This window comes from Eleutherodactylus coqui, chromosome 11 (genome assembly GCF_035609145.1).
Source record: "Eleutherodactylus coqui strain aEleCoq1 chromosome 11, aEleCoq1.hap1, whole genome shotgun sequence".
Taxonomy (NCBI): domain Eukaryota; kingdom Metazoa; phylum Chordata; class Amphibia; order Anura; family Eleutherodactylidae; genus Eleutherodactylus; species Eleutherodactylus coqui.
In genome coordinates this window covers 53033261-53060942 of record NC_089847.1, presented here as the reverse complement: position 1 = coordinate 53060942, position 27682 = coordinate 53033261, and the positions used below count along the sequence as shown (strand labels likewise).

The 27682-nt window shown below is 45.3% G+C and overlaps 23 non-coding genes across 23 annotated transcripts; all 23 read left to right on the top strand.

Annotated features, from left to right (window-relative positions):
* Positions 1-2328: 2328 nt before the first annotated feature.
* On the top strand, positions 2329-2400 carry TRNAD-GUC (transfer RNA aspartic acid (anticodon GUC)). Its single transcript has one exon. It is a non-coding gene; the product is annotated as a tRNA-Asp (tRNA).
* An 892-nt stretch (positions 2401-3292) lies between these two features.
* TRNAD-GUC (transfer RNA aspartic acid (anticodon GUC)) lies at positions 3293-3364 on the top strand. Its single transcript has one exon. It is a non-coding gene; the product is annotated as a tRNA-Asp (tRNA).
* A 2501-nt stretch (positions 3365-5865) lies between these two features.
* On the top strand, positions 5866-5937 carry TRNAD-GUC (transfer RNA aspartic acid (anticodon GUC)). Its single transcript has one exon. It is a non-coding gene; the product is annotated as a tRNA-Asp (tRNA).
* Positions 5938-6546: 609 nt separating this feature from the next.
* Positions 6547-6618, top strand: TRNAD-GUC (transfer RNA aspartic acid (anticodon GUC)). Its single transcript has one exon. It is a non-coding gene; the product is annotated as a tRNA-Asp (tRNA).
* Positions 6619-7227: 609 nt separating this feature from the next.
* Positions 7228-7299, top strand: TRNAD-GUC (transfer RNA aspartic acid (anticodon GUC)). The gene has a single exon. It is a non-coding gene; the product is annotated as a tRNA-Asp (tRNA).
* An 892-nt stretch (positions 7300-8191) lies between these two features.
* TRNAD-GUC (transfer RNA aspartic acid (anticodon GUC)) lies at positions 8192-8263 on the top strand. Its single transcript has one exon. It is a non-coding gene; the product is annotated as a tRNA-Asp (tRNA).
* A 609-nt stretch (positions 8264-8872) lies between these two features.
* TRNAD-GUC (transfer RNA aspartic acid (anticodon GUC)) lies at positions 8873-8944 on the top strand. The gene has a single exon. It is a non-coding gene; the product is annotated as a tRNA-Asp (tRNA).
* An 892-nt stretch (positions 8945-9836) lies between these two features.
* Positions 9837-9908, top strand: TRNAD-GUC (transfer RNA aspartic acid (anticodon GUC)). Its single transcript has one exon. It is a non-coding gene; the product is annotated as a tRNA-Asp (tRNA).
* A 1082-nt stretch (positions 9909-10990) lies between these two features.
* Positions 10991-11062, top strand: TRNAD-GUC (transfer RNA aspartic acid (anticodon GUC)). The gene has a single exon. It is a non-coding gene; the product is annotated as a tRNA-Asp (tRNA).
* A 410-nt stretch (positions 11063-11472) lies between these two features.
* TRNAD-GUC (transfer RNA aspartic acid (anticodon GUC)) lies at positions 11473-11544 on the top strand. Its single transcript has one exon. It is a non-coding gene; the product is annotated as a tRNA-Asp (tRNA).
* Positions 11545-13117: 1573 nt separating this feature from the next.
* TRNAD-GUC (transfer RNA aspartic acid (anticodon GUC)) lies at positions 13118-13189 on the top strand. Its single transcript has one exon. It is a non-coding gene; the product is annotated as a tRNA-Asp (tRNA).
* A 1374-nt stretch (positions 13190-14563) lies between these two features.
* Positions 14564-14635, top strand: TRNAD-GUC (transfer RNA aspartic acid (anticodon GUC)). The gene has a single exon. It is a non-coding gene; the product is annotated as a tRNA-Asp (tRNA).
* An 892-nt stretch (positions 14636-15527) lies between these two features.
* TRNAD-GUC (transfer RNA aspartic acid (anticodon GUC)) lies at positions 15528-15599 on the top strand. Its single transcript has one exon. It is a non-coding gene; the product is annotated as a tRNA-Asp (tRNA).
* Positions 15600-16681: 1082 nt separating this feature from the next.
* TRNAD-GUC (transfer RNA aspartic acid (anticodon GUC)) lies at positions 16682-16753 on the top strand. The gene has a single exon. It is a non-coding gene; the product is annotated as a tRNA-Asp (tRNA).
* Positions 16754-17636: 883 nt separating this feature from the next.
* TRNAD-GUC (transfer RNA aspartic acid (anticodon GUC)) lies at positions 17637-17708 on the top strand. Its single transcript has one exon. It is a non-coding gene; the product is annotated as a tRNA-Asp (tRNA).
* A 410-nt stretch (positions 17709-18118) lies between these two features.
* Positions 18119-18190, top strand: TRNAD-GUC (transfer RNA aspartic acid (anticodon GUC)). The gene has a single exon. It is a non-coding gene; the product is annotated as a tRNA-Asp (tRNA).
* A 1082-nt stretch (positions 18191-19272) lies between these two features.
* TRNAD-GUC (transfer RNA aspartic acid (anticodon GUC)) lies at positions 19273-19344 on the top strand. The gene has a single exon. It is a non-coding gene; the product is annotated as a tRNA-Asp (tRNA).
* Positions 19345-19754: 410 nt separating this feature from the next.
* TRNAD-GUC (transfer RNA aspartic acid (anticodon GUC)) lies at positions 19755-19826 on the top strand. Its single transcript has one exon. It is a non-coding gene; the product is annotated as a tRNA-Asp (tRNA).
* A 2312-nt stretch (positions 19827-22138) lies between these two features.
* TRNAD-GUC (transfer RNA aspartic acid (anticodon GUC)) lies at positions 22139-22210 on the top strand. Its single transcript has one exon. It is a non-coding gene; the product is annotated as a tRNA-Asp (tRNA).
* Positions 22211-24049: 1839 nt separating this feature from the next.
* On the top strand, positions 24050-24121 carry TRNAD-GUC (transfer RNA aspartic acid (anticodon GUC)). The gene has a single exon. It is a non-coding gene; the product is annotated as a tRNA-Asp (tRNA).
* A 1082-nt stretch (positions 24122-25203) lies between these two features.
* Positions 25204-25275, top strand: TRNAD-GUC (transfer RNA aspartic acid (anticodon GUC)). The gene has a single exon. It is a non-coding gene; the product is annotated as a tRNA-Asp (tRNA).
* Positions 25276-26157: 882 nt separating this feature from the next.
* On the top strand, positions 26158-26229 carry TRNAD-GUC (transfer RNA aspartic acid (anticodon GUC)). Its single transcript has one exon. It is a non-coding gene; the product is annotated as a tRNA-Asp (tRNA).
* Positions 26230-27311: 1082 nt separating this feature from the next.
* Positions 27312-27383, top strand: TRNAD-GUC (transfer RNA aspartic acid (anticodon GUC)). The gene has a single exon. It is a non-coding gene; the product is annotated as a tRNA-Asp (tRNA).
* Positions 27384-27682: the final 299 nt, after the last annotated feature.

Here is a 27682-nt window from a genome sequence, read left to right as displayed (position 1 = left end):
GGAATCACTGCAGCTTTACCTTTGGGGAAAGAGAAAAAGTCTGATTTGTCAGACTTGAGATTTCTTTAGCTGGACTTTGCAGTTAGATGACTCAAGATATCATCTGTGGAAGCTATTTTTCTTTTGGCAGAACATCTGCGTATGTGTAAATGGGCAAAATTCTATCGGTCCCAAGAGTAAATGGGTCCGCCCGAATACTGCCATGCTTTCATCAGCTTCTTCCTTGTTAGTATAGTGGTGAGTATCCCCGCCTGTCACGCGGGAGACCGGGGTTCGATTCCCCGACGGGGAGTGCTTTTCTCGTTTTCTACGAAGCTATTTCCCAAGACTGTCGCCATCTTTGACAAAGTCCATCTCAAGAAGAAGTGCTTCCTGCTAAATGCTAAGAAGCATGCCACTTTGCTATCCTCTTGCTAACTTTCTCGTTAGTATAGTGGTGAGTATCCCTGCCTGTCACACGGGAGACCGGGGTTCGATTCCCCGACGGGGAGTGCTTTTCTCGTTTTCTACGAAGGTATTTCCCAAGACTGTCGCCATCTTTGACAAAGTCCATCTCAAGAAGAAGTGCTTCCTGCTAAATGCTAAGAAGCATGCCACTTTGCTATCCTCTTGCCTATGTACTGTTTACAACACCAGGTTATGTTTTTCTGCATTTCACCTCCAAACAGCGCTTTGTCCCCAGGAATCACTGCAGCTTTACCTTTGGGGAAAGAGAAAAAGTCTGATTTGTCAGACTTGAGATTTCTTTAGCTGGACTTTGCAGTTAGATGACTCAAGATATCATCTGGGGAAGCTATTTTTCTTTTGGCAGAACATCTGCGTATGTGTAAATGGGCAAAATTCTATCGGTCCCAAGAGTAAATGGGTCTGCCCGAATACTGCCATGCTTTCATCAGCTTCTTCCTCGTTAGTATAGTGGCGAGTAGTCACGCGGGAGACCGGGGTTCGATTCCCCGACGGGGAGTGCTTTTCTCGTTTTCTACGAAGCTATTTCCCAAGACTGTCGCCATCTTTGACAAAGTCCATCTCAAGAAGAAGTGCTTCCTGCTAAATGCTAAGAAGCATGCCACTTTGCTATCCTCTTGCCTATGTACTGTTTACAACACCAGGTTATGTTTTTCTGCATTTCACCTCCAAACAGAGCTTTGTCCCCAGGAATCACTGCAGTTTTACCTTTGGGGAAAAGGAAAAAGTCTGATTTGTCAGACTTGAGATTTCTTTAGCTGGACTTTGCAGTTAGATGACTCAAGATATCATCTGTGGAAGCTATTTTTCTTTTGGCAGAACATCTGCGTATGTGTAAATGGGCAAAATTCTATCGGTCCAAAGAGTAATGGGTCTGCCCGAATACTGCCATGCTTTCATCAGCTTCTTCCTCGTTAGTATAGTGGTGAGTATCCCCGCCTGTCACGCGGGAGACCGGGGTTTGATTCCCCGACGGGGAGTGCTTTTCTCGTTTTCTACGAAGCTATTTCCCAAGACTGTCGCCATCTTTGACAAAGTCCATCTCAAGAAGAAGTGCTTCCTGCTAAATGCTAAGAAGCATGCCACTTTGCTATCCTCTTGCCTATGTACTATTTACAACACCAGGTTATGTTTTTCTGCATTTCACCTCCAAACAGCGCTTTGTCCCCAGGAATCACTGCAGCTTTACCTTTGGGGAAAAGGAAAAAGTCTGATTTGTCAGACTTGAGATTTCTTTAGCTGGACTTTGCAGTTAGATGACTCAAGATATCATCTGTGGAAGCTATTTTTCTTTTTGCAGAACATCTGCGTATGTGTAAATGGGCAAAATTCTATCGGTCCCAAGAGTAAATGGGTCCGCCCGAATACTGCGATGCTTTCATCAGCTTCTTCCTCGTTAGTATAGTGGCGAGTAGTCACGCGGGAGACCGGGGTTCGATTCCCCGACGGGGAGTGCTTTTCTCGTTTTCTACGAAGCTATTTCCCAAGACTGTCGCCATCTTTGACAAAGTCCATCTCAAGAAGAAGTGCTTCCTGCTAAATGCTAAGAAGCATGCCACTTTGCTATCCTCTTGCCTATGTACTATTTACAACACCAGGTTATGTTTTTCTGCATTTCACCTCCAAACAGCGCTTTGTCCCCAGGAATCACTGCAGCTTTACCTTTGGGGAAAAGGAAAAAGTCTGATTTGTCAGACTTGAGATTTCTTTAGCTGGACTTTGCAGTTAGATGACTCAAGATATCATCTGTGGAAGCTATTTTTCTTTTGGCAGAACATCTGCGTATGTGTAAATGGGCAAAATTCTATCGGTCCCAAGAGTAAATGGGTCCGCCCGAATACTGCGATGCTTTCATCAGCTTCTTCCTCGTTAGTATAGTGGTGAGTATCCCCGCCTGTCACGCGGGAGACCGGGGTTCGATTCCCCGACGGGGAGTGCTTTTCTCGTTTTCTACGAAGCTATTTCCCAAGACTGTCGCCATCTTTGACAAAGTCCATCTCAAGAAGAAGTGCTTCCTGCTAAATGCTAAGAAGCATGCCACTTTGCTATCCTCTTGCCTATGTACTGTTTACAACACCAGGTTATGTTTTTCTGCATTTCACCTCCAAACAGCGCTTTGTCCCCAGGAATCACTGCAGCTTTACCTTTGGGGAAAGAGAAAAAGTCTGATTTGTCAGACTTGAGATTTCTTTAGCTGGACTTTGCAGTTAGATGACTCAAGATATCATCTGTGGAAGCTATTTTTCTTTTGGCAGAACATCTGCGTATGTGTAAATGGGCAAAATTCTATCGGTCCCAAGAGTAAATGGGTCCGCCCGAATACTGCCATGCTTTCATCAGCTTCTTCCTCGTTAGTATAGTGGTGAGTATCCCCGCCTGTCACGTGGGAGACCGGGGTTCGATTCCCCGACGGGGAGTGCTTTTCTCGTTTTCTACGTAGCTATTTCCCAAGACTGTCGCCATCTTTGACAAAGTCCATCTCAAGAAGAAGTGCTTCCTGCTAAATGCTAAGAAGCATGCCAGTTTGCTATCCTCTTGCCTATGTACTATTTACAACACCAGGTTATGTTTTTCTGCATTTCACCTCCAAACAGCGCTTTGTCCCCAGGAATCACTGCAGCTTTACCTTTGGGGAAAAGGAAAAAGTCTGATTTGTCAGACTTGAGATTTCTTTAGCTGGACTTTGCAGTTAGATGACTCAAGATATCATCTGTGGAAGCTATTTTTCTTTTGGCAGAACATCTGCGTATGTGTAAATGGGCAAAATTCTATCGGTCACAAGAGTAAATGGGTCCGCCCGAATACTGCCATGCTTTCATCAGCTTCTTCCTCGTTAGTATAGTGGTGAGTATCCCCGCCTGTCACGCGGGAGACCGGGGTTCGATTCCCCGACGGGGAGTGCTTTTCTCGTTTTCTACGAAGCTATTTCCCAAGACTGTCGCCATCTTTGACAAAGTCCATCTCAAGAAGAAGTGCTTCCTGCTAAATGCTAAGAAGCATGCCACTGTGCTATCCTCTTGCTAACTTCCTCGTTAGTATAGTGGTGAGTATCCCTGCCTGTCACACGGGAGACCGGGGTTCGATTCCCCGACGGGGAGTGCTTTTCTCGTTTTCTACGAAGGTATTTCCCAAGACTGTCGCCATCTTTGACAAAGTCCATCTCAAGAAGAAGTGCTTCCTGCTAAATGCTAAGAAGCATGCCACTTTGCTATCCTCTTGCCTATGTACTATTTACAACACCAGGTTATGTTTTTCTGCATTTCACCTCCAAACAGCGCTTTGTCCCCAGGAATCACTGCAGCTTTACCTTTGGGGAAAGAGAAAAAGTCTGATTTGTCAGACTTGAGATTTCTTTAGCTGGACTTTGCAGTTAGATGACTCAAGATATCATCTGTGGAAGCTATTTTTCTTTTGGCAGAACATCTGCGTATGTGTAAATGGGCAAAATTCTATCGGTCCCAAGAGTAAATGGGTCTGCCCGAATACTGCCATGCTTTCATCAGCTTCTTCCTCGTTAGTATAGTGGTGAGTAGTCACGCGGGAGACCGGGGTTCGATTCCCCGACGGGGAGTGCTTTTCTCGTTTTCTACGAAGGTATTTCCCAAGACTGTCGCCATCTTTGACAAAGTCCATCTCAAGAAGAAGTGCTTCCTGCTAAATGCTAAGAAGCATGCCACTTTGCTATCCTCTTGCCTATGTACTGTTTACAACACCAGGTTATGTTTTTCTGCATTTCACCTCCAAACAGCGCTTTGTCCCCAGGAATCACTGCAGCTTTACCTTTGGGGAAAGAGAAGAAGTCTGATTTGTCAGACTTGAGATTTCTTTAGCTGGACTTTGCAGTTAGATGACTCAAGATATCATCTGTGGAAGCTATTTTTCTTTTGGCAGAACATCTGCGTATGTGTAAATGGGCAAAATTCTATCGGTCCCAAGAGTAAATGGGTCTGCCCGAATACTGCCATGCTTTCATCAGCTTCTTCCTCGTTAGTATAGTGGTGAGTAGTCACGCGGGAGACCGGGGTTCGATTCCCCGACGGGGAGTGCTTTTCTCGTTTTCTACGAAGGTATTTCCCAAGACTGTCGCCATCTTTGACAAAGTCCATCTCAAGAAGAAGTGCTTCCTGCTAAATGCTAAGAAGCATGCCACTTTGCTATCCTCTTGCCTATGTACTATTTACAACACCAGGTTATGTTTTTCTGCATTTCACCTCCAAACAGCGCTTTGTCCCCAGGAATCACTGCAGCTTTACCTTTGGGGAAAGAGAAAAAGTCTGATTTGTCAGACTTGAGATTTCTTTAGCTGGACTTTGCAGTTAGATGACTCAAGATATCATCTGTGGAAGCTATTTTTCTTTTGGCAGAACATCTGCGTATGTGTAAATGGGCAAAATTCTATCGGTCCCAAGAGTAAATGGGTCTGCCCGAATACTGCCATGCTTTCATCAGCTTCTTCCTCGTTAGTATAGTGGTGAGTAGTCACGCGGGAGACCGGGGTTCGATTCCCCGACGGGGAGTGCTTTTCTCGTTTTCTACGAAGGTATTTCCCAAGACTGTCGCCATCTTTGACAAAGTCCATCTCAAGAAGAAGTGCTTCCTGCTAAATGCTAAGAAGCATGCCACTTTGCTATCCTCTTGCCTATGTACTGTTTACAACACCAGGTTATGTTTTTCTGCATTTCACCTCCAAACAGCGCTTTGTCCCCAGGAATCACTGCAGCTTTACCTTTGGGGAAAGAGAAGAAGTCTGATTTGTCAGACTTGAGATTTCTTTAGCTGGACTTTGCAGTTAGATGACTCAAGATATCATCTGTGGAAGCTATTTTTCTTTTGGCAGAACATCTGCGTATGTGTAAATGGGCAAAATTCTATCGGTCCCAAGAGTAAATGGGTCTGCCCGAATACTGCCATGCTTTCATCAGCTTCCTCCTCGTTAGTATAGTGGTGAGTAGTCACGCGGGAGACCGGGGTTCGATTCCCCGACGGGGAGTGCTTTTCTCGTTTTCTACGAAGCTATTTCCCAAGACTGTCGCCATCTTTGACAAAGTCCATCTCAAGAAGAAGTGCTTCCTGCTAAATGCTAAGAAGCATGCCACTTTGCTATCCTCTTGCCTATGTACTATTTACAACACCAGGTTATGTTTTTCTGCATTTCACCTCCAAACAGCGCTTTGTCCCCAGGAATCACTGCAGCTTTACCTTTGGGGAAAGAGAAAAAGTCTGATTTGTCAGACTTGAGATTTCTTTAGCTGGACTTTGCAGTTAGATGACTCAAGATATCATCTGTGGGAGCTATTTTTCTTTTGGCAGAACATCTGCGTATGTGTAAATGGGCAAAATTCTATCGGTCCCAAGAGTAAATGGGTCCGCCCGAATACTGCGATGCTTTCATCAGCTTCTTCCTCGTTAGTATAGTGGTGAGTATCCCCGCCTGTCACGCGGGAGACCGGGGTTCGATTCCCCGACGGGGAGTGCTTTTCTCGTTTTCTACGAAGCTATTTCCCAAGACTGTCGCCATCTTTGACAAAGTCCATCTCAAGAAGAAGTGCTTCCTGCTAAATGCTAAGAAGCATGCCACTGTGCTATCCTCTTGCTAACTTCCTCGTTAGTATAGTGGTGAGTATCCCTGCCTGTCACACGGGAGACCGGTGTTCGATTCCCCGACGGGGAGTGCTTTTCTCGTTTTCTACGAAGGTATTTCCCAAGACTGTCGCCATCTTTGACAAAGTCCATCTCAAGAAGAAGTGCTTCCTGCTAAATGCTAAGAAGCATGCCACTTTGCTATCCTCTTGCCTATGTACTGTTTACAACACCAGGTTATGTTTTTCTGCATTTCACCTCCAAACAGCGCTTTGTCCCCAGGAATCACTGCAGCTTTACCTTTGGGGAAAGAGAAGAAGTCTGATTTGTCAGACTTGAGATTTCTTTAGCTGGACTTTGCAGTTAGATGACTCAAGATATCATCTGTGGAAGCTATTTTTCTTTTGGCAGAACATCTGCGTATGTGTAAATGGGCAAAATTCTATCGGTCCCAAGAGTAAATGGGTCTGCCCGAATACTGCCATGCTTTTATCAGCTTCTTCCTCGTTAGTATAGTGGTGAGTATCCCCGCCTGTCACGCGGGAGACCGGGGTTCGATTCCCCGACGGGGAGTGCTTTTCTCGTTTTCTACGAAGCTATTTCCCAAGACTGTCGCCATCTTTGACAAAGTCCATCTCAAGAAGAAGTGCTTCCTGCTAAATGCTAAGAAGCATGCCACTGTGCTATCCTCTTGCTAACTTCCTCGTTAGTATAGTGGTGAGTATCCCTGCCTGTCACACGGGAGACCGGTGTTCGATTCCCCGACGGGGAGTGCTTTTCTCGTTTTCTACGAAGGTATTTCCCAAGACTGTCGCCATCTTTGACAAAGTCCATCTCAAGAAGAAGTGCTTCCTGCTAAATGCTAAGAAGCATGCCACTTTGCTATCCTCTTGCCTATGTACTGTTTACAACACCAGGTTATGTTTTTCTGCATTTCACCTCCAAACAGCGCTTTGTCCCCAGGAATCACTGCAGCTTTACCTTTGGGGAAAGAGAAGAAGTCTGATTTGTCAGACTTGAGATTTCTTTAGCTGGACTTTGCAGTTAGATGACTCAAGATATCATCTGTGGAAGCTATTTTTCTTTTGGCAGAACATCTGCGTATGTGTAAATGGGCAAAATTCTATCGGTCCCAAGAGTAAATGGGTCTGCCCGAATACTGCCATGCTTTTATCAGCTTCTTCCTCGTTAGTATAGTGGTGAGTATCCCCGCCTGTCACGCGGGAGACCGGGGTTCGATTCCCCGACGGGGAGTGCTTTTCTCGTTTTCTACGAAGCTATTTCCCAAGACTGTCGCCATCTTTGACAAAGTCCATCTCAAGAAGAAGTGCTTCCTGCTAAATGCTAAGAAGCATGCCACTTTGCTATCCTCTTGCCTATGTACTGTTTACAACACCAGGTTATGTTTTTCTGCATTTCACCTCCAAACAGCGCTTTGTCCCCAGGAATCACTGCAGCTTTACCTTTGGGGAAAGAGAAAAAGTCTGATTTGTCAGACTTGAGATTTCTTTAGCTGGACTTTGCAGTTAGATGACTCAAGATATCATCTGTGGAAGCTATTTTTCTTTTGGCAGAACATCTGCGTATGTGTAAATGGGCAAAATTCTATCGGTCCCAAGAGTAAATGGGTCCGCCCGAATACTGCCATGCTTTCATCAGCTTCTTCCTCGTTAGTATAGTGGTGAGTATCCCCGCCTGTCACGTGGGAGACCGGGGTTCGATTCCCCGACGGGGAGTGCTTTTCTCGTTTTCTACGTAGCTATTTCCCAAGACTGTCGCCATCTTTGACAAAGTCCATCTCAAGAAGAAGTGCTTCCTGCTAAATGCTAAGAAGCATGCCAGTTTGCTATCCTCTTGCCTATGTACTATTTACAACACCAGGTTATGTTTTTCTGCATTTCACCTCCAAACAGCGCTTTGTCCCCAGGAATCACTGCAGCTTTACCTTTGGGGAAAGAGAAGAAGTCTGATTTGTCAGACTTGAGATTTCTTTAGCTGGACTTTGCAGTTAGATGACTCAAGATATCATCTGTGGAAGCTATTTTTCTTTTGGCAGAACATCTGCGTATGTGTAAATGGGCAAAATTCTATCGGTCCCAAGAGTAAATGGGTCTGCCCGAATACTGCCATGCTTTTATCAGCTTCTTCCTCGTTAGTATAGTGGTGAGTATCCCCGCCTGTCACGCGGGAGACCGGGGTTCGATTCCCCGACGGGGAGTGCTTTTCTCGTTTTCTACGAAGCTATTTCCCAAGACTGTCGCCATCTTTGACAAAGTCCATCTCAAGAAGAAGTGCTTCCTGCTAAATGCTAAGAAGCATGCCACTGTGCTATCCTCTTGCTAACTTCCTCGTTAGTATAGTGGTGAGTATCCCTGCCTGTCACACGGGAGACCGGTGTTCGATTCCCCGACGGGGAGTGCTTTTCTCGTTTTCTACGAAGGTATTTCCCAAGACTGTCGCCATCTTTGACAAAGTCCATCTCAAGAAGAAGTGCTTCCTGCTAAATGCTAAGAAGCATGCCACTTTGCTATCCTCTTGCCTATGTACTGTTTACAACACCAGGTTATGTTTTTCTGCATTTCACCTCCAAACAGCGCTTTGTCCCCAGGAATCACTGCAGCTTTACCTTTGGGGAAAGAGAAGAAGTCTGATTTGTCAGACTTGAGATTTCTTTAGCTGGACTTTGCAGTTAGATGACTCAAGATATCATCTGTGGAAGCTATTTTTCTTTTGGCAGAACATCTGCGTATGTGTAAATGGGCAAAATTCTATCGGTCCCAAGAGTAAATGGGTCTGCCCGAATACTGCCATGCTTTTATCAGCTTCTTCCTCGTTAGTATAGTGGTGAGTATCCCCGCCTGTCACGCGGGAGACCGGGGTTCGATTCCCCGACGGGGAGTGCTTTTCTCGTTTTCTACGAAGCTATTTCCCAAGACTGTCGCCATCTTTGACAAAGTCCATCTCAAGAAGAAGTGCTTCCTGCTAAATGCTAAGAAGCATGCCACTTTGCTATCCTCTTGCCTATGTACTGTTTACAACACCAGGTTATGTTTTTCTGCATTTCACCTCCAAACAGCGCTTTGTCCCCAGGAATCACTGCAGCTTTACCTTTGGGGAAAGAGAAAAAGTCTGATTTGTCAGACTTGAGATTTCTTTAGCTGGACTTTGCAGTTAGATGACTCAAGATATCATCTGTGGAAGCTATTTTTCTTTTGGCAGAACATCTGCGTATGTGTAAATGGGCAAAATTCTATCGGTCCCAAGAGTAAATGGGTCCGCCCGAATACTGCCATGCTTTCATCAGCTTCTTCCTCGTTAGTATAGTGGTGAGTATCCCCGCCTGTCACGTGGGAGACCGGGGTTCGATTCCCCGACGGGGAGTGCTTTTCTCGTTTTCTACGTAGCTATTTCCCAAGACTGTCGCCATCTTTGACAAAGTCCATCTCAAGAAGAAGTGCTTCCTGCTAAATGCTAAGAAGCATGCCAGTTTGCTATCCTCTTGCCTATGTACTATTTACAACACCAGGTTATGTTTTTCTGCATTTCACCTCCAAACAGCGCTTTGTCCCCAGGAATCACTGCAGCTTTACCTTTGGGGAAAAGGAAAAAGTCTGATTTGTCAGACTTGAGATTTCTTTAGCTGGACTTTGCAGTTAGATGACTCAAGATATCATCTGTGGAAGCTATTTTTCTTTTGGCAGAACATCTGCGTATGTGTAAATGGGCAAAATTCTATCGGTCCCAAGAGTAAATGGGTCCGCCCGAATACTGCCATGCTTTCATCAGCTTCTTCCTCGTTAGTATAGTGGTGAGTATCCCCGCCTGTCACGCGGGAGACCGGGGTTCGATTCCCCGACGGGGAGTGCTTTTCTCGTTTTCTACGAAGCTATTTCCCAAGACTGTCGCCATCTTTGACAAAGTCCATCTCAAGAAGAAGTGCTTCCTGCTAAATGCTAAGAAGCATGCCACTGTGCTATCCTCTTGCTAACTTCCTCGTTAGTATAGTGGTGAGTATCCCTGCCTGTCACACGGGAGACCGGGGTTCGATTCCCCGACGGGGAGTGCTTTTCTCGTTTTCTACGAAGGTATTTCCCAAGACTGTCGCCATCTTTGACAAAGTCCATCTCAAGAAGAAGTGCTTCCTGCTAAATGCTAAGAAGCATGCCACTTTGCTATCCTCTTGCCTATGTACTATTTACAACACCAGGTTATGTTTTTCTGCATTTCACCTCCAAACAGCGCTTTGTCCCCAGGAATCACTGCAGCTTTACCTTTGGGGAAAGAGAAAAAGTCTGATTTGTCAGACTTGAGATTTCTTTAGCTGGACTTTGCAGTTAGATGACTCAAGATATCATCTGTGGAAGCTATTTTTCTTTTGGCAGAACATCTGCGTATGTGTAAATGGGCAAAATTCTATCGGTCCCAAGAGTAAATGGGTCTGCCCGAATACTGCCATGCTTTCATCAGCTTCTTCCTCGTTAGTATAGTGGTGAGTAGTCACGCGGGAGACCGGGGTTCGATTCCCCGACGGGGAGTGCTTTTCTCGTTTTCTACGAAGGTATTTCCCAAGACTGTCGCCATCTTTGACAAAGTCCATCTCAAGAAGAAGTGCTTCCTGCTAAATGCTAAGAAGCATGCCACTTTGCTATCCTCTTGCCTATGTACTGTTTACAACACCAGGTTATGTTTTTCTGCATTTCACCTCCAAACAGCGCTTTGTCCCCAGGAATCACTGCAGCTTTACCTTTGGGGAAAGAGAAGAAGTCTGATTTGTCAGACTTGAGATTTCTTTAGCTGGACTTTGCAGTTAGATGACTCAAGATATCATCTGTGGAAGCTATTTTTCTTTTGGCAGAACATCTGCGTATGTGTAAATGGGCAAAATTCTATCGGTCCCAAGAGTAAATGGGTCTGCCCGAATACTGCCATGCTTTCATCAGCTTCTTCCTCGTTAGTATAGTGGTGAGTATCCCCGCCTGTCACGCGGGAGACCGGGGTTCGATTCCCCGACGGGGAGTGCTTTTCTCGTTTTCTACGAAGCTATTTCCCAAGACTGTCGCCATCTTTGACAAAGTCCATCTCAAGAAGAAGTGCTTCCTGCTAAATGCTAAGAAGCATGCCACTTTGCTATCCTCTTGCCTATGTACTGTTTACAACACCAGGTTATGTTTTTCTGCATTTCACCTCCAAACAGCGCTTTGTCCCCAGGAATCACTGCAGCTTTACCTTTGGGGAAAGAGAAAAAGTCTGATTTGTCAGACTTGAGATTTCTTTAGCTGGACTTTGCAGTTAGATGACTCAAGATATCATCTGTGGAAGCTATTTTTCTTTTGGCAGAACATCTGCGTATGTGTAAATGGGCAAAATTCTATCGGTCCCAAGAGTAAATGGGTCCGCCCGAATACTGCGATGCTTTCATCAGCTTCTTCCTCGTTAGTATAGTGGTGAGTATCCCCGCCTGTCACGCGGGAGACCGGGGTTCGATTCCCCGACGGGGAGTGCTTTTCTCGTTTTCTACGAAGCTATTTCCCAAGACTGTCGCCATCTTTGACAAAGTCCATCTCAAGAAGAAGTGCTTCCTGCTAAATGCTAAGAAGCATGCCACTGTGCTATCCTCTTGCTAACTTCCTCGTTAGTATAGTGGTGAGTATCCCTGCCTGTCACACGGGAGACCGGTGTTCGATTCCCCGACGGGGAGTGCTTTTCTCGTTTTCTACGAAGGTATTTCCCAAGACTGTCGCCATCTTTGACAAAGTCCATCTCAAGAAGAAGTGCTTCCTGCTAAATGCTAAGAAGCATGCCACTTTGCTATCCTCTTGCCTATGTACTGTTTACAACACCAGGTTATGTTTTTCTGCATTTCACCTCCAAACAGCGCTTTGTCCCCAGGAATCACTGCAGCTTTACCTTTGGGGAAAGAGAAGAAGTCTGATTTGTCAGACTTGAGATTTCTTTAGCTGGACTTTGCAGTTAGATGACTCAAGATATCATCTGTGGAAGCTATTTTTCTTTTGGCAGAACATCTGCGTATGTGTAAATGGGCAAAATTCTATCGGTCCCAAGAGTAAATGGGTCTGCCCGAATACTGCCATGCTTTCATCAGCTTCTTCCTCGTTAGTATAGTGGTGAGTATCCCCGCCTGTCACGCGGGAGACCAGGGTTCGATTCCCCGACGGGGAGTGCTTTTCTCGTTTTCTACGAAGCTATTTCCCAAGACTGTCGCCATCTTTGGCAAAGTCCATCTCAAGAAGAAGTGCTTCCTGCTAAATGCTAAGAAGCATGCCACTTTGCTATCCTCTTGCCTATGTACTATTTACAACACCAGGTTATGTTTTTCTGCATTTCACCTCCAAACAGCGCTTTGTCCCCAGGAATCACTGCAGCTTTACCTTTGGGGAAAAGGAAAAAGTCTGATTTGTCAGACTTGAGATTTCTTTAGCTGGACTTTGCAGTTAGATGACTCAAGATATCATCTGTGGAAGCTATTTTTCTTTTGGCAGAACATCTGCGTATGTGTAAATGGGCAAAATTCTATCGGTCCCAAGAGTAAATGGGTCTGCCCGAATACTGCCATGCTTTCATCAGCTTCTTCCTCGTTAGTATAGTGGTGAGTATCCCTGCCTGTCACGCGGGAGACCGGGGTTCGATTCCCCGACGGGGAGTGCTTTTCTCGTTTTCTACGAAGCTATTTCCCAAGACTGTCGCCATCTTTGACAAAGTCCATCTCAAGAAGAAGTGCTTCCTGCTAAATGCTAAGAAGCATGCCACTTTGCTATCCTCTTGCCTATGTACTATTTACAACACCAGGTTATGTTTTTCTGCATTTCACCTCCAAACAGCGCTTTGTCCCCAGGAATCACTGCAGCTTTACCTTTGGGGAAAAGGAAAAAGTCTGATTTGTCAGACTTGAGATTTCTTTAGCTGGACTTTGCAGTTAGATGACTCAAGATATCATCTGTGGAAGCTATTTTTCTTTTGGCAGAACATCTGCGTATGTGTAAATGGGCAAAATTCTATCGGTCCCAAGAGTAAATGGGTCTGCCCGAATACTGCCATGCTTTCATCAGCTTCTTCCTCGTTAGTATAGTGGTGAGTATCCCCGCCTGTCACGCGGGAGACCGGGGTTCGATTCCCCGACGGGGAGTGCTTTTCTCGTTTTCTACGAAGCTATTTCCCAAGACTGTCGCCATCTTTGACAAAGTCCATCTCAAGAAGAAGTGCTTCCTGCTAAATGCTAAGAAGCATGCCACTTTGCTATCCTCTTGCCTATGTACTATTTACAACACCAGGTTATGTTTTTCTGCATTTCACCTCCAAACAGCGCTTTGTCCCCAGGAATCACTGCAGCTTTACCTTTGGGGAAAGAGAAGAAGTCTGATTTGTCAGACTTGAGATTTCTTTAGCTGGACTTTGCAGTTAGATGACTCAAGATATCATCTGTGGAAGCTATTTTTCTTTTGGCAGAACATCTGCGTATGTGTAAATGGGCAAAATTCTATCGGTCCCAAGAGTAAATGGGTCTGCCCGAATACTGCCATGCTTTCATCAGCTTCTTCCTCGTTAGTATAGTGGTGAGTATTCCCGCCTGTCACGCGGGAGACCAGGGTTCGATTCCCCGACGGGGAGTGCTTTTCTCGTTTTCTACGAAGCTATTTCCCAAGACTGTCGCCATCTTTGGCAAAGTCCATCTCAAGAAGAAGTGCTTCCTGCTAAATGCTAAGAAGCATGCCACTTTGCTATCCTCTTGCCTATGTACTATTTACAACACCAGGTTATGTTTTTCTGCATTTCACCTCCAAACAGCGCTTTGTCCCCAGGAATCACTGCAGCTTTACCTTTGGGGAAAAGGAAAAAGTCTGATTTGTCAGACTTGAGATTTCTTTAGCTGGACTTTGCAGTTAGATGACTCAAGATATCATCTGTGGAAGCTATTTTTCTTTTGGCAGAACATCTGCGTATGTGTAAATGGGCAAAATTCTATCGGTCCCAAGAGTAAATGGGTCTGCCCGAATACTGCCATGCTTTCATCAGCTTCTTCCTCGTTAGTATAGTGGTGAGTATCCCTGCCTGTCACGCGGGAGACCGGGGTTCGATTCCCCGACGGGGAGTGCTTTTCTCGTTTTCTACGAAGCTATTTCCCAAGACTGTCGCCATCTTTGACAAAGTCCATCTCAAGAAGAAGTGCTTCCTGCTAAATGCTAAGAAGCATGCCACTTTGCTATCCTCTTGCCTATGTACTATTTACAACACCAGGTTATGTTTTTCTGCATTTCACCTCCAAACAGCGCTTTGTCCCCAGGAATCACTGCAGCTTTACCTTTGGGGAAAAGGAAAAAGTCTGATTTGTCAGACTTGAGATTTCTTTAGCTGGACTTTGCAGTTAGATGACTCAAGATATCATCTGTGGAAGCTATTTTTCTTTTGGCAGAACATCTGCGTATGTGTAAATGGGCAAAATTCTATCGGTCCCAAGAGTAAATGGGTCTGCCCGAATACTGCCATGCTTTCATCAGCTTCTTCCTCGTTAGTATAGTGGTGAGTATCCCCGCCTGTCACGCGGGAGACCGGGGTTCGATTCCCCGACGGGGAGTGCTTTTCTCGTTTTCTACGAAGCTATTTCCCAAGACTGTCGCCATCTTTGACAAAGTCCATCTCAAGAAGAAGTGCTTCCTGCTAAATGCTAAGAAGCATGCCACTTTGCTATCCTCTTGCCTATGTACTGTTTACAACACCAGGTTATGTTTTTCTGCATTTCACCTCCAAACAGCGCTTTGTCCCCAGGAATCACTGCAGCTTTACCTTTGGGGAAAGAGAAAAAGTCTGATTTGTCAGACTTGAGATTTCTTTAGCTGGACTTTGCAGTTAGATGACTCAAGATATCATCTGTGGAAGCTATTTTTCTTTTGGCAGAACATCTGCGTATGTGTAAATGGGCAAAATTCTATCGGTCCCAAGAGTAAATGGGTCCGCCCGAATACTGCCATGCTTTCATCAGCTTCTTCCTCGTTAGTATAGTGGTGAGTATCCCCGCCTGTCACGTGGGAGACCGGGGTTCGATTCCCCGACGGGGAGTGCTTTTCTCGTTTTCTACGAAGCTATTTCCCAAGACTGTCGCCATCTTTGACAAAGTCCATCTCAAGAAGAAGTGCTTCCTGCTAAATGCTAAGAAGCATGCCACTTTGCTATCCTCTTGCCTATGTACTATTTACAACACCAGGTTATGTTTTTCTGCATTTCACCTCCAAACAGCGCTTTGTCCCCAGGAATCACTGCAGCTTTACCTTTGGGGAAAAGGAAAAAGTCTGATTTGTCAGACTTGAGATTTCTTTAGCTGGACTTTGCAGTTAGATGACTCAAGATATCATCTGTGGAAGCTATTTTTCTTTTGGCAGAACATCTGCGTATGTGTAAATGGGCAAAATTCTATCGGTCCCAAGAGTAAATGGGTCCGCCCGAATACTGCCATGCTTTCATCAGCTTCTTCCTCGTTAGTATAGTGGTGAGTATCCCCGCCTGTCACGCGGGAGACCGGGGTTCGATTCCCCGACGGGGAGTGCTTTTCTCGTTTTCTACGAAGCTATTTCCCAAGACTGTCGCCATCTTTGACAAAGTCCATCTCAAGAAGAAGTGCTTCCTGCTAAATGCTAAGAAGCATGCCACTGTGCTATCCTCTTGCTAACTTCCTCGTTAGTATAGTGGTGAGTATCCCTGCCTGTCACACGGGAGACCGGGGTTCGATTCCCCGACGGGGAGTGATTTTCTCGTTTTCTACGAAGGTATTTCCCAAGACTGTCGCCATCTTTGACAAAGTCCATCTCAAGAAGAAGTGCTTCCTGCTAAATGCTAAGAAGCATGCCACTTTGCTATCCTCTTGCCTATGTACTATTTACAACACCAGGTTATGTTTTTCTGCATTTCACCTCCAAACAGCGCTTTGTCCCCAGGAATCACTGCAGCTTTACCTTTGGGGAAAGAGAAAAAGTCTGATTTGTCAGACTTGAGATTTCTTTAGCTGGACTTTGCAGTTAGATGACTCAAGATATCATCTGTGGAAGCTATTTTTCTTTTGGCAGAACATCTGCGTATGTGTAAATGGGCAAAATTCTATCGGTCCCAAGAGTAAATGGGTCTGCCCGAATACTGCCATGCTTTCATCAGCTTCTTCCTCGTTAGTATAGTGGTGAGTAGTCACGCGGGAGACCGGGGTTCGATTCCCCGACGGGGAGTGCTTTTCTCGTTTTCTACGAAGCTATTTCCCAAGACTGTCGCCATCTTTGACAAAGTCCATCTCAAGAAGAAGTGCTTCCTGCTAAATGCTAAGAAGCATGCCACTTTGCTATCCTCTTGCCTATGTACTATTTACAACACCAGGTTATGTTTTTCTGCATTTCACCTCCAAACAGCGCTTTGTCCCCAGGAATCACTGCAGCTTTACCTTTGGGGAAAGAGAAAAAGTCTGATTTGTCAGACTTGAGATTTCTTTAGCTGGACTTTGCAGTTAGATGACTCAAGATATCATCTGTGGAAGCTATTTTTCTTTTGGCAGAACATCTGCGTATGTGTAAATGGGCAAAATTCTATCGGTCCCAAGAGTAAATGGGTCCGCCCGAATACTGCCATGCTTTCATCAGCTTCTTCCTCGTTAGTATAGTGGTGAGTATCCCCGCCTGTCACGCGGGAGACCGGGGTTCGATTCCCCGACGGGGAGTGCTTTTCTCGTTTTCTACGAAGCTATTTCCCAAGACTGTCGCCATCTTTGACAAAGTCCATCTCAAGAAGAAGTGCTTCCTGCTAAATGCTAAGAAGCATGCCACTTTGCTATCCTCTTGCCTATGTACTATTTACAACACCAGGTTATGTTTTTCTGCATTTCACCTCCAAACAGCGCTTTGTCCCCAGGAATCACTGCAGCTTTACCTTTGGGGAAAAGGAAAAAGTCTGATTTGTCAGACTTGAGATTTCTTTAGCTGGACTTTGCAGTTAGATGACTCAAGATATCATCTGTGGAAGCTATTTTTCTTTTGGCAGAACATCTGCGTATGTGTAAATGGGCAAAATTCTATCGGTCCCAAGAGTAAATGGGTCTGCCCGAATACTGCCATGCTTTCATCAGCTTCTTCCTCGTTAGTATAGTGGCGAGTAGTCACGCGGGAGACCGGGGTTCGATTCCCCGACGGGGAGTGCTTTTCTCGTTTTCTACGAAGCTATTTCCCAAGACTGTCGCCATCTTTGACAAAGTCCATCTCAAGAAGAAGTGCTTCCTGCTAAATGCTAAGAAGCATGCCACTTTGCTATCCTCTTGCCTATGTACTATTTACAACACCAGGTTATGTTTTTCTGCATTTCACCTCCAAACAGCGCTTTGTCCCCAGGAATCACTGCAGCTTTACCTTTGGGGAAAGAGAAAAAGTCTGATTTGTCAGACTTGAGATTTCTTTAGCTGGACTTTGCAGTTAGATGACTCAAGATATCATCTGTGGAAGCTATTTTTCTTTTGGCAGAACATCTGCGTATGTGTAAATGGGCAAAATTCTATCGGTCCCAAGAGTAAATGGGTCCGCCCGAATACTGCCATGCTTTCATCAGCTTCTTCCTCGTTAGTATAGTGGTGAGTATCCCCGCCTGTCACGCGGGAGACCGGGGTTCGATTCCCCGACGGGGAGTGCTTTTCTCGTTTTCTACGAAGCTATTTCCCAAGACTGTCGCCATCTTTGACAAAGTCCATCTCAAGAAGAAGTGCTTCCTGCTAAATGCTAAGAAGCATGCCACTTTGCTATCCTCTTGCCTATGTATTATTTACAACACCAGGTTATGTTTTTCTGCATTTCACCTCCAAACAGCGCTTTGTCCCCAGGAATCACTGCAGCTTTACCTTTGGGGAAAAGGAAAAAGTCTGATTTGTCAGACTTGAGATTTCTTTAGCTGGACTTTGCAGTTAGATGACTCAAGATATCATCTGTGGAAGCTATTTTTCTTTTGGCAGAACATCTGCGTATGTGTAAATGGGCAAAATTCTATCGGTCCCAAGAGTAAATGGGTCCGCCCGAATACTGCCATGCTTTCATCAGCTTCTTCCTCGTTAGTATAGTGGTGAGTATCCCCGCCTGTCACGCGGGAGACCGGGGTTCGATTCCCCGACGGGGAGTGCTTTTCTCGTTTTCTACGAAGCTATTTCCCAAGACTGTCGCCATCTTTGACAAAGTCCATCTCAAGAAGAAGTGCTTCCTGCTAAATGCTAAGAAGCATGCCACTGTGCTATCCTCTTGCTAACTTCCTCGTTAGTATAGTGGTGAGTATCCCTGCCTGTCACACGGGAGACCGGGGTTCGATTCCCCGACGGGGAGTGCTTTTCTCGTTTTCTACGAAGGTATTTCCCAAGACTGTCGCCATCTTTGACAAAGTCCATCTCAAGAAGAAGTGATTCCTGCTAAATGCTAAGAAGCATGCCACTTTGCTATCCTCTTGCCTATGTACTATTTACAACACCAGGTTATGTTTTTCTGCATTTCACCTCCAAACAGCGCTTTGTCCCCAGGAATCACTGCAGCTTTACCTTTGGGGAAAGAGAAAAAGTCTGATTTGTCAGACTTGAGATTTCTTTAGCTGGACTTTGCAGTTAGATGACTCAAGATATCATCTGTGGAAGCTATTTTTCTTTTGGCAGAACATCTGCGTATGTGTAAATGGGCAAAATTCTATCGGTCCCAAGAGTAAATGGGTCTGCCCGAATACTGCCATGCTTTCATCAGCTTCTTCCTCGTTAGTATAGTGGTGAGTAGTCACGCGGGAGACCGGGGTTCGATTCCCCGACGGGGAGTGCTTTTCTCGTTTTCTACGAAGCTATTTCCCAAGACTGTCGCCATCTTTGACAAAGTCCATCTCAAGAAGAAGTGCTTCCTGCTAAATGCTAAGAAGCATGCCACTTTGCTATCCTCTTGCCTATGTACTATTTACAACACCAGGTTATGTTTTTCTGCATTTCACCTCCAAACAGCGCTTTGTCCCCAGGAATCACTGCAGCTTTACCTTTGGGGAAAGAGAAAAAGTCTGATTTGTCAGACTTGAGATTTCTTTAGCTGGACTTTGCAGTTAGATGACTCAAGATATCATCTGTGGAAGCTATTTTTCTTTTGGCAGAACATCTGCGTATGTGTAAATGGGCAAAATTCTATCGGTCCCAAGAGTAAATGGGTCCGCCCGAATACTGCCATGCGTTCATCAGCTTCTTCCTCGTTAGTATAGTGGTGAGTATCCCCGCCTGTCACGCGGGAGACCGGGGTTCGATTCCCCGACGGGGAGTGCTTTTCTCGTTTTCTACGAAGCTATTTCCCAAGACTGTCGCCATCTTTGACAAAGTCCATCTCAAGAAGAAGTGCTTCCTGCTAAATGCTAAGAAGCATGCCACTTTGCTATCCTCTTGCCTATGTACTATTTACAACACCAGGTTATGTTTTTCTGCATTTCACCTCCAAACAGCGCTTTGTCCCCAGGAATCACTGCAGCTTTACCTTTGGGGAAAAGGAAAAAGTCTGATTTGTCAGACTTGAGATTTCTTTAGCTGGACTTTGCAGTTAGATGACTCAAGATATCATCTGTGGAAGCTATTTTTCTTTTGGCAGAACATCTGCGTATGTGTAAATGGGCAAAATTCTATCGGTCCCAAGAGTAAATGGGTCCGCCCGAATACTGCCATGCTTTCATCAGCTTCTTCCTCGTTAGTATAGTGGTGAGTATCCCCGCCTGTCACGCGGGAGACCGGGGTTCGATTCCCCGACGGGGAGTGCTTTTCTCGTTTTCTACGAAGCTATTTCCCAAGACTGTCGCCATCTTTGACAAAGTCCATCTCAAGAAGAAGTGCTTCCTGCTAAATGCTAAGAAGCATGCCACTTTGCTATCCTCTTGCCTATGTACTATTTACAACACCAGGTTATGTTTTTCTGCATTTCACCTCCAAACAGCGCTTTGTCCCCAGGAATCACTGCAGCTTTACCTTTGGGGAAAAGGAAAAAGTCTGATTTGTCAGACTTGAGATTTCTTTAGCTGGACTTTGCAGTTAGATGACTCAAGATATCATCTGTGGAAGCTATTTTTCTTTTGGCAGAACATCTGCGTATGTGTAAATGGGCAAAATTCTATCGGTCCCAAGAGTAAATGGGTCTGCCCGAATACTGCCATGCTTTCATCAGCTTCTTCCTCGTTAGTATAGTGGCGAGTAGTCACGTGGGAGACCGGGGTTCGATTCCCCGACGGGGAGTGCTTTTCTCGTTTTCTACGAAGCTATTTCCCAAGACTGTCGCCATCTTTGACAAAGTCCATCTCAAGAAGAAGTGCTTCCTGCTAAATGCTAAGAAGCATGCCACTTTGCTATCCTCTTGCCTATGTACTATTTACAACACCAGGTTATGTTTTTCTGCATTTCACCTCCAAACAGCGCTTTGTCCCCAGGAATCACTGCAGCTTTACCTTTGGGGAAAAGGAAAAAGTCTGATTTGTCAGACTTGAGATTTCTTTAGCTGGACTTTGCAGTTAGATGACTCAAGATATCATCTGTGGAAGCTATTTTTCTTTTGGCAGAACATCTGCGTATGTGTAAATGGGCAAAATTCTATCGGTCCCAAGAGTAAATGGGTCTGCCCGAATACTGCCATGCTTTCATCAGCTTCTTCCTCGTTAGTATAGTGGCGAGTAGTCACGTGGGAGACCGGGGTTCGATTCCCCGACGGGGAGTGCTTTTCTCGTTTTCTACGAAGCTATTTCCCAAGACTGTCGCCATCTTTGACAAAGTCCATCTCAAGAAGAAGTGCTTCCTGCTAAATGCTAAGAAGCATGCCACTTTGCTATCCTCTTGCCTATGTACTATTTACAACACCAGGTTATGTTTTTCTGCATTTCACCTCCAAACAGCGCTTTGTCCCCAGGAATCACTGCAGCTTTACCTTTGGGGAAAAGGAAAAAGTCTGATTTGTCAGACTTGAGATTTCTTTAGCTGGACTTTGCAGTTAGATGACTCAAGATATCATCTGTGGAAGCTATTTTTCTTTTGGCAGAACATCTGCGTATGTGTAAATGGGCAAAATTCTATCGGTCCCAAGAGTAAATGGGTCTGCCCGAATACTGCCATGCTTTCATCAGCTTCTTCCTCGTTAGTATAGTGGCGAGTAGTCACGCGGGAGACCGGGGTTCGATTCCCCGACGGGGAGTGCTTTTCTCGTTTTCTACGAAGCTATTTCCCAAGACTGTCGCCATCTTTGACAAAGTCCATCTCAAGAAGAAGTGCTTCCTGCTAAATGCTAAGAAGCATGCCACTTTGCTATCCTCTTGCCTATGTACTATTTACAACACCAGGTTATGTTTTTCTGCATTTCACCTCCAAACAGCGCTTTGTCCCCAGGAATCACTGCAGCTTTACCTTTGGGGAAAGAGAAAAAGTCTGATTTGTCAGACTTGAGATTTCTTTAGCTGGACTTTGCAGTTAGATGACTCAAGATATCATCTGTGGAAGCTATTTTTCTTTTGGCAGAACATCTGCGTATGTGTAAATGGGCAAAATTCTATCGGTCCCAAGAGTAAATGGGTCCGCCCGAATACTGCCATGCTTTCATCAGCTTCTTCCTCGTTAGTATAGTGGTGAGTAATCCCCGCCTGTCACGCGGGAGACCGGGGTTCGATTCCCCGACGGGGTGTGCTTTTCTCGTTTTCTACGAAGCTATTTCCCAAGACTGTCGCCATCTTTGACAAAGTCCATCTCAAGAAGAAGTGCTTCCTGCTAAATGCTAAGAAGCATGCCACTTTGCTATCCTCTTGCCTATGTACTATTTACAACACCAGGTTATGTTTTTCTGCATTTCACCTCCAAACAGCGCTTTGTCCCCAGGAATCACTGCAGCTTTACCTTTGGGGAAAAGGAAAAAGTCTGATTTGTCAGACTTGAGATTTCTTTAGCTGGACTTTGCAGTTAGATGACTCAAGATATCATCTGTGGAAGCTATTTTTCTTTTGGCAGAACATCTGCGTATGTGTAAATGGGCAAAATTCTATCGGTCCCAAGAGTAAATGGGTCCGCCCGAATACTGCCATGCTTTCATCAGCTTCTTCCTCGTTAGTATAGTGGTGAGTATCCCCGCCTGTCACGCGGGAGACCGGGGTTCGATTCCCCGACGGGGAGTGCTTTTCTCGTTTTCTACGAAGCTATTTCCCAAGACTGTCGCCATCTTTGACAAAGTCCATCTCAAGAAGAAGTGCTTCCTGCTAAATGCTAAGAAGCATGCCACTTTGCTATCCTCTTGCCTATGTACTATTTACAACACCAGGTTATGTTTTTCTGCATTTCACCTCCAAACAGCGCTTTGTCCCCAGGAATCACTGCAGCTTTACCTTTGGGGAAAAGGAAAAAGTCTGATTTGTCAGACTTGAGATTTCTTTAGCTGGACTTTGCAGTTAGATGACTCAAGATATCATCTGTGGAAGCTATTTTTCTTTTGGCAGAACATCTGCGTATGTGTAAATGGGCAAAATTCTATCGGTCCCAAGAGTAAATGGGTCTGCCCGAATACTGCCATGCTTTCATCAGCTTCTTCCTCGTTAGTATAGTGGCGAGTAGTCACGTGGGAGACCGGGGTTCGATTCCCCGACGGGGAGTGCTTTTCTCGTTTTCTACGAAGCTATTTCCCAAGACTGTCGCCATCTTTGACAAAGTCCATCTCAAGAAGAAGTGCTTCCTGCTAAATGCTAAGAAGCATGCCACTTTGCTATCCTCTTGCCTATGTACTATTTACAACACCAGGTTATGTTTTTCTGCATTTCACCTCCAAACAGCGCTTTGTCCCCAGGAATCACTGCAGCTTTACCTTTGGGGAAAAGGAAAAAGTCTGATTTGTCAGACTTGAGATTTCTTTAGCTGGACTTTGCAGTTAGATGACTCAAGATATCATCTGTGGAAGCTATTTTTCTTTTGGCAGAACATCTGCGTATGTGTAAATGGGCAAAATTCTATCGGTCCCAAGAGTAAATGGGTCTGCCCGAATACTGCCATGCTTTCATCAGCTTCTTCCTCGTTAGTATAGTGGCGAGTAGTCACGCGGGAGACCGGGGTTCGATTCCCCGACGGGGAGTGCTTTTCTCGTTTTCTACGAAGCTATTTCCCAAGACTGTCGCCATCTTTGACAAAGTCCATCTCAAGAAGAAGTGCTTCCTGCTAAATGCTAAGAAGCATGCCACTTTGCTATCCTCTTGCCTATGTACTATTTACAACACCAGGTTATGTTTTTCTGCATTTCACCTCCAAACAGCGCTTTGTCCCCAGGAATCACTGCAGCTTTACCTTTGGGGAAAGAGAAAAAGTCTGATTTGTCAGACTTGAGATTTCTTTAGCTGGACTTTGCAGTTAGATGACTCAAGATATCATCTGTGGAAGCTATTTTTCTTTTGGCAGAACATCTGCGTATGTGTAAATGGGCAAAATTCTATCGGTCCCAAGAGTAAATGGGTCCGCCCGAATACTGCCATGCTTTCATCAGCTTCTTCCTCGTTAGTATAGTGGTGAGTAATCCCCGCCTGTCACGCGGGAGACCGGGGTTCGATTCCCCGACGGGGTGTGCTTTTCTCGTTTTCTACGAAGCTATTTCCCAAGACTGTCGCCATCTTTGACAAAGTCCATCTCAAGAAGAAGTGCTTCCTGCTAAATGCTAAGAAGCATGCCACTTTGCTATCCTCTTGCCTATGTACTATTTACAACACCAGGTTATGTTTTTCTGCATTTCACCTCCAAACAGCGCTTTGTCCCCAGGAATCACTGCAGCTTTACCTTTGGGGAAAAGGAAAAAGTCTGATTTGTCAGACTTGAGATTTCTTTAGCTGGACTTTGCAGTTAGATGACTCAAGATATCATCTGTGGAAGCTATTTTTCTTTTGGCAGAACATCTGCGTATGTGTAAATGGGCAAAATTCTATCGGTCCCAAGAGTAAATGGGTCCGCCCGAATACTGCCATGCTTTCATCAGCTTCTTCCTCGTTAGTATAGTGGTGAGTATCCCCGCCTGTCACGCGGGAGACCGGGGTTCGATTCCCCGACGGGGAGTGCTTTTCTCGTTTTCTACGAAGCTATTTCCCAAGACTGTCGCCATCTTTGACAAAGTCCATCTCAAGAAGAAGTGCTTCCTGCTAAATGCTAAGAAGCATGCCACTGTGCTATCCTCTTGCTAACTTCCTCGTTAGTATAGTGGTGAGTATCCCTGCCTGTCACACGGGAGACCGGGGTTCGATTCCCCGACGGGGAGTGCTTTTCTCGTTTTCTACGAAGGTATTTCCCAAGACTGTCGCCATCTTTGACAAAGTCCATCTCAAGAAGAAGTGCTTCCTGCTAAATGCTAAGAAGCATGCCACTTTGCTATCCTCTTGCCTATGTACTATTTACAACACCAGGTTATGTTTTTCTGCATTTCACCTCCAAACAGCGCTTTGTCCCCAGGAATCACTGCAGCTTTACCTTTGGGGAAAAGGAAAAAGTCTGATTTGTCAGACTTGAGATTTCTTTAGCTGGACTTTGCAGTTAGATGACTCAAGATATCATCTGTGGAAGCTATTTTTCTTTTGGCAGAACATCTGCGTATGTGTAAATGGGCAAAATTCTATCGGTCCCAAGAGTAAATGGGTCTGCCCGAATACTGCCATGCTTTCATCAGCTTCTTCCTCGTTAGTATAGTGGCGAGTAGTCACGCGGGAGACCGGGGTTCGATTCCCCGACGGGGAGTGCTTTTCTCGTTTTCTACGAAGCTATTTCCCAAGACTGTCGCCATCTTTGACAAAGTCCATCTCAAGAAGAAGTGCTTCCTGCTAAATGCTAAGAAGCATGCCACTTTGCTATCCTCTTGCCTATGTACTATTTACAACACCAGGTTATGTTTTTCTGCATTTCACCTCCAAACAGCGCTTTGTCCCCAGGAATCACTGCAGCTTTACCTTTGGGGAAAAGGAAAAAGTCTGATTTGTCAGACTTGAGATTTCTTTAGCTGGACTTTGCAGTTAGATGACTCAAGATATCATCTGTGGAAGCTATTTTTCTTTTGGCAGAACATCTGCGTATGTGTAAATGGGCAAAATTCTATCGGTCCCAAGAGTAAATGGGTCCGCCCGAATACTGCCATGCTTTCATCAGCTTCTTCCTCGTTAGTATAGTGGTGAGTATCCCCGCCTGTCACGCGGGAGACCGGGGTTCGATTCCCCGACGGGGAGTGCTTTTCTCGTTTTCTACGAAGCTATTTCCCAAGACTGTCGCCATCTTTGACAAAGTCCATCTCAAGAAGAAGTGCTTCCTGCTAAATGCTAAGAAGCATGCCACTTTGCTATCCTCTTGCCTATGTACTGTTTACAACACCAGGTTATGTTTTTCTGCATTTCACCTCCAAACAGCGCTTTGTCCCCAGGAATCACTGCAGCTTTACCTTTGGGGAAGAGAAAAAGTCTGATTTGTCAGACTTGAGATTTCTTTAGCTGGACTTTGCAGTTAGATGACTCAAGATATCATCTGTGGAAGCTATTTTTCTTTTGGCAGAACATCTGCGTATGTGTAAATGGGCAAAATTCTATCGGTCCCAAGAGTAAATGGGTCTGCCCGAATACTGCCATGCTTTCATCAGCTTCTTCCTCGTTAGTATAGTGGCGTGTAGTCACGCGGGAGACCGGGGTTCGATTCCCCGACGGGGAGTGCTTTTCTCGTTTTCTACGAAGCTATTTCCCAAGACTGTCGCCATCTTTGACAAAGTCCATCTCAAGAAGAAGTGCTTCCTGCTAAATGCTAAGAAGCATGCCACTTTGCTATCCTCTTGCCTATGTACTATTTACAACACCAGGTTATGTTTTTCTGCATTTCACCTCCAAACAGCGCATTGTCCCCAGGAATCACTGCAGCTTTACCTTTGGGGAAAGAGAAAAAGTCTGATTTGTCAGACTTGAGATTTCTTTAGCTGGACTTTGCAGTTAGATGACTCAAGATATCATCTGTGGAAGCTATTTTTCTTTTGGCAGAACATCTGCGTATGTGTAAATGGGCAAAATTCTATCGGTCCCAAGAGTAAATGGGTCCGCCCGAATACTGCCATGCTTTCATCAGCTTCTTCCTCGTTAGTATAGTGGTGAGTATCCCCGCCTGTCACGCGGGAGACCGGGGTTCGATTCCCCGACGGGGAGTGCTTTTCTCGTTTTCTACGAAGCTATTTCCCAAGACTGTCGCCATCTTTGACAAAGTCCATCTCAAGAAGAAGTGCTTCCTGCTAAATGCTAAGAAGCATGCCACTGTGCTATCCTCTTGCTAACTTCCTCGTTAGTATAGTGGTGAGTATCCCTGCCTGTCACACGGGAGACCGGGGTTCGATTCCCCGACGGGGAGTGCTTTTCTCGTTTTCTACGAAGGTATTTCCCAAGACTGTCGCCATCTTTGACAAAGTCCATCTCAAGAAGAAGTGCTTCCTGCTAAATGCTAAGAAGCATGCCACTTTGCTATCCTCTTGCCTATGTACTATTTACAACACCAGGTTATGTTTTTCTGCATTTCACCTCCAAACAGCGCTTTGTCCCCAGGAATCACTGCAGCTTTACCTTTGGGGAAAGAGAAAAAGTCTGATTTGTCAGACTTGAGATTTCTTTAGCTGGACTTTGCAGTTAGATGACTCAAGATATCATCTGTGGAAGCTATTTTTCTTTTGGCAGAACATCTGCGTATGTGTAAATGGGCAAAATTCTATCGGTCCCAAGAGTAAATGGGTCTGCCCGAATACTGCCATGCTTTCATCAGCTTCTTCCTCGTTAGTATAGTGGTGAGTAGTCACGCGGGAGACCGGGGTTCGATTCCCCGACGGGGAGTGCTTTTCTCGTTTTCTACGAAGCTATTTCCCAAGACTGTCGCCATCTTTGACAAAGTCCATCTCAAGAAGAAGTGCTTCCTGCTAAATGCTAAGAAGCATGCCACTTTGCTATCCTCTTGCCTATGTACTATTTACAACACCAGGTTATGTTTTTCTGCATTTCACCTCCAAACAGCGCTTTGTCCCCAGGAATCACTGCAGCTTTACCTTTGGGGAAAGAGAAAAAGTCTGATTTGTCAGACTTGAGATTTCTTTAGCTGGACTTTGCAGTTAGATGACTCAAGATATCATCTGTGGAAGCTATTTTTCTTTTGGCAGAACATCTGCGTATGTGTAAATGGGCAAAATTCTATCGGTCCCAAGAGTAAATGGGTCCGCCCGAATACTGCCATGCTTTCATCAGCTTCTTCCTCGTTAGTATAGTGGTGAGTATCCCCGCCTGTCACGCGGGAGACCGGGGTTCGATTCCCCGACGGGGAGTGCTTTTCTCGTTTTCTACGAAGCTATTTCCCAAGACTGTCGCCATCTTTGACAAAGTCCATCTCAAGAAGAAGTGCTTCCTGCTAAATGCTAAGAAGCATGCCACTTTGCTATCCTCTTGCCTATGTACTATTTACAACACCAGGTTATGTTTTTCTGCATTTCACCTCCAAACAGCGCTTTGTCCCCAGGAATCACTGCAGCTTTACCTTTGGGGAAAGAGAAAAAGTCTGATTTGTCAGACTTGAGATTTCTTTAGCTGGACTTTGCAGTTAGATGACTCAAGATATCATCTGTGG